This window comes from Mastomys coucha, unplaced genomic scaffold (genome assembly GCF_008632895.1).
Source record: "Mastomys coucha isolate ucsf_1 unplaced genomic scaffold, UCSF_Mcou_1 pScaffold3, whole genome shotgun sequence".
Taxonomy (NCBI): Eukaryota; Metazoa; Chordata; class Mammalia; order Rodentia; family Muridae; genus Mastomys; species Mastomys coucha.
This window is the reverse complement of record NW_022196909.1, coordinates 31400417-31404951: the sequence shown is the minus strand read 5'-3', so window position 1 is coordinate 31404951 and position 4535 is coordinate 31400417. Positions and strand designations below refer to the sequence as shown.

Here is a 4535-nt window from a genome sequence, read left to right as displayed (position 1 = left end):
TCAGAAATCCACCTGCCTCTGCCTCCCAAGTGCTAGGATTAAAGGCGTGCGCCACCACCGCCCGGCTCGAACCCGAGTTATTACTTACTATGTTTCATCTGGGCTGCTGCTCTTAACTCCAACTGGCCAGCCCCGAGGGCCAGTTTTCATGAGTTACCTAACTCATGGCAGCTTCCTCCTCCATTCAGCTTCTTCTCCCCCTTGTGGTTCTCCTCTGACCCCAACCCCTTGCCTATGTCTCTTCTGCCCAGCTAGTGGCCCAGCATCCTTATTCACCAATCAGAAATAGCTTGGGGGCAAGGTCACATAGCATCACTTGGGTCTACTGTGGAATCTCTAGTTTCTGGGTCTCCGGGCCAAGCAGGTCTTGGGAAGCCACACTTTGCATTAAAATACACAGCAAAACAAACCTCAACAAAAATTAGCTTCTTAGTCTAGTCTTTTTTCCAGTTCTTTCTCTTTCTCTTTTCACTCCATGGGTTCCCCCCCCCCAAAAGTGATTCCGGACTCTGGGATGTGCTAGAGACAGCTAGAGAGGTTCCTAGTTTTCAAATTCTGGTTTGGGAGTCAGGGCAGGGGAAAGGAAGGGGAAGGGGAAGAAGAGAGGGGTAGGGGAACAAAGGGGGAAAGGAAAGAAGAGACAGTCATTCAGTACTTTTGCCAAACTGCCAGGGCTTGGCAGCAGTGGATCTGTTACCTTTTAGGTAAAGTGCTGTCTCTCACATTGGCTGTATCTCAGGGCTGAGTGTGCCTCCTAGATGCAAACGGTCCAAATTTTTTTCTTGTTATTGTTAATTTTTTTTAACAATAAGTGCAACTTACAATGAGGTCCCTAAATTTCTTCACTTAACATTCTGTCAGGAAAATAATAATCCCGGGTTAGTAGAAAAACCAACTGGGATGGACTGACGGAGAGCAAGCCTGACTTGTCTTCATAGAAGAACTTGGTCCTCAGGAGGGTTTTTGGTTCTTTAGGATATTTATTGACTTTGATTTTTAAACCACACGTAGTGTAAGAGAATATTTTCTGATGTTGACTAATTTACTCTGTGTCTTTGAAGTTTGGCATGAAAATGTCCTTCACGTAGGGTAGAACAGTCCTGTAGAACATGGAAGAACATGCCAGGGATCTAGAGAAATGTTATGTTGGTAATATTGATATGATTTTGAACTTCAATGTATTGGTGCGTTTTTAAATTTGTGAGACATTTATAATAATTTTATACAGAATTCTTGCTCATTCCATTAGATTCTTGCATTTTATTTTATTTTATTTTTTTGTGGTATTAGGGATTGAACCCAGGGCTTCACGGATGCTACATTGGTACTGTCCTACTAAGTTTTCATCTCAGCCCCTTTCAGATTCCTTAAAAGTTAACATTTTGTAGTATTTGAACTCTGTCTTTTCTTTATATACACACACGCATGTGTGTGTGTGTGTGTATTTATATATATATATATGCAGATATGAAGGTGTGAATTTTTTTGTTATGAAAACACTTCTTTTATATTGGTAGCTTAAAATTTACTTTGGTTGGAATATTGACACAACAAAAATACTTCTATGCCATGTACTGGGGCTTTTAGATTTGTTTTTCCAGAGAGATCATTTGCTAACACTCCATCGCCATTAGCCATAAATATTACATACTTCTAAGAATGAAAGCATTTTCATAGCTGACCTTCTGAAAAGACAATGTAAGAAATCCAGGTTGTCATGTAATCCAACTTTTTATCTAGGCTTCATCAGTGATCTCAAAATCTTTTCTAGCCTCTTCTATTTTTTTTTGCCTTCCTGACCTTGATGTTCTGGAGACGCAGAGGACAATGCGGTGAAAGATGCCCTTTGGTTGTAGTTTGCCAGCCTTTGCCCGGCATGCTTTGCCTGGCATGAATATAACTTAAGGGGCATCGTGTCCTTGCCGGCTGATATTAGGAGATACGCGGTGTTTGTTGTAATATTGGTGATGTCATTAACTTTGAACATTTGTTATTAACTTTGATCACTTAGCTAAAGGGTTGTGTGTGTGCTGAGTTTCTTCTTGGTAAACGGCTTCCATCTGTGAGTAACCATTTAAAAGCTGGGTGGGTATGACAGCGTTTGCCTATAATCCCAAATGCAGATACTAGGATGCACACAAGGGGATCCTGGGCAGATCCTGGGTATTAGAGTATCTGAATTGGTGAGCTCGGTGTTCAACGAGAAGCCATGCCTCAGTAACTAAAGCAGAGACTGGTAGAGGAAGTTTACTAGCTTGAGCTTCCGGTATCCAGACACATATTCACACATGTATGCCTACATAAGTGACAGAACACACAACCACAGACACAGACAGACAGACAGACAGACAGATACACAGACATGCACACCCCACACGTACACGCACAAATGAAGAAACACAAGGAGGCTACTCCACCCTGTCTTTTCTCCATACCCCTGGAAATCTTCCTTTGTAACAGTCTAAGAAAGTCACATCTATAAAGTTCAGACACTCTTCTACCCACCTGAAAAGGGACAGCAGTGAAACTAGACAGAGATGGAGCTAATGTTTACCAAGTGCTATGAGTATGATGGGGCCTTGGCACAGCACAGGTTATTGTCCCAGGAGAAATGGTCTGTCATTACTTTTACAGGTGAAGGTGAGGAACGGTCCAAGGATGTCAAAGGTTAAATGATTAACCCTAGCAGGCAAATGGCAATGCCAGCTTTTAAATTCTGATTCCAGAACCCATGACCTTTGAAATGTGATCTTGCAGGATTTCTCACCCAAATAAACCATCTTCCATTAGATTTATTTTTTGAACACATGCCAGATATAGGACAATAGAAAGTCACACACCTGTGGGACATAAAACCATTCCAGGAAGTTTGGTACAGCAGAGAAGGTTGAGACCCATAGACTCAGTGGACACACACCTGAGGCTTAGGCAACTTCCTGCCCCCAGCCAGATTCCTGGCCTGTAACATGGGCCACACTCCTCATATAAAGAAACATGTCCTATGGTCATATAGACCTAAAACGGAGTTCTCCATGCTAATGAGGTACCTAGAGGCCCAGAGGGCTTAGCCAATAAGCTTCCTTCCCAGACATTCCTTCCTGCAAAAGGTATCTAATCTCAGGTTTACCCTGAGAAGTGGGTATGGCACGTTATACATCCATTTTTCCACCACGAACAGCCAATGAACAGGTTAGAACCACGGACTGTCTCTTTCATCAAGATCCGCCATGGGGAGCCACGGAGAAGACATTTGACTACAGAGCTGCAGCTTAATTCTCCCGTGGAAGGCCTCTCTGTGCTCCCAGCCACAACCACCACCAAGCCTGCCAAGCTAAGGACAATCACCCATGGGATAAACTGGCGCCCTCCCCACCCCCCATCCTGGATCCCAACTCTGTACTCTGCTCTTCTGAGGCTCCCAGCAAAACCTGGATGTCCAAGAGTCAGAGAACCGCACTGCCCCAGCCTTATCCCAGGCCCAGGGATTCCCAGGGACCCCTGAACCAGCCCAGCTTTCTCACATCTCAGACTATGCTTTCCCACCCTTGGAGCAGTGTCTCCGAGCTCCCCTACAGCCTTGCACCAGATCCTCCTGGTGGCATGTGCTAAGGACAGTCAAACTCCCCATCTTCCATATCCCCAAGAGTGCCCAACAGTGGAGCAGACGTGGACTGACACATTAGTGATCAGAGAGTGAACGCCAGGTTGAGAGTTCTTTGGGCCCCTTTAGCGTATCCTGCCAGCCTTTCTGATTCTCCAGACCAGCTTTGAAGTCTCTGCTAGGTTAATCATTTACAGTTTGGTTCCTTAACCTTGCACCACTGCTATCCATAGAACTATTGTTATATATGAAGAGCTAATATTATACATATTAACAGCATCGCTAGCTTTCACCCACTTCTCTCCAGTTATGTCAAGAAAGATGACCCCAGGGGTGTCCTGAGTCAACGGCCTTCAGGGGCATCCTCTCCCTGGATTGAGACATCACTGAATAACTGGTGTTCGTGCTCGCAGACTTACCCAGCACGACTGGCAGCTGAGTAGCTCTGCCTTAAGTGGGTGCCTTTGGGACCCTGAGGAAGCCACAGCCACTCTGAGCCTGATCTCCTTTGCAGTTAAAGTGAACTTCGTTTTCTGAATCTAATACACATCCCTGATGCGTTACTGAAGTAAGGGAGTCATTCAAAAGTTTTAGCCCTCTCCTCCAGCTGTTTTGGAAGGCCCTCTGGGCACTAAACTAAAACAATACTCAACAAATGCATTGTAGGAAGAGCCAGGCAGGGAACAGACAGGGAACTGGCTTGTGAAAGACATCAAAACTGGAGAGAGATCCACAGAAACTGAAGCGCAGCCCTGATTAGAAGAGTCTGGAGTCGCACTTTAGAATACACACGAGTCTGGGTCGCGTGGGGCCTGCGGATGGTGGCTTAAGAGTTTTGAAGTCAAAATGATGCCTAAGATCTATTTCAGCTGCAGAATCCCTTCTTCTTGTGAGCTCAAATATTCCTTGGTGCTTTCTCCTAAAAAAAAAAAAA

At 44.7% G+C, this 4535-nt stretch overlaps 2 long non-coding RNA genes across 2 annotated transcripts in view; one reads left to right on the top strand and one right to left on the bottom strand.

Moving 5' to 3' along the window:
- The window catches only part of LOC116075241, a 117444-nt gene that overhangs the window by 11000 nt on the left and 101909 nt on the right, over window positions 1-4535 (top strand). The window lies entirely within an intron of this gene.
- Window positions 4283-4535, bottom strand: part of LOC116075240 — a 14374-nt gene continuing 14121 nt past the window's right edge. Inside the window, exon 5 of the long non-coding RNA XR_004112478.1 lies at window positions 4283-4520. This is a non-coding gene — a long non-coding RNA (uncharacterized LOC116075240). The remainder of the gene's footprint in view (window positions 4521-4535) is intronic.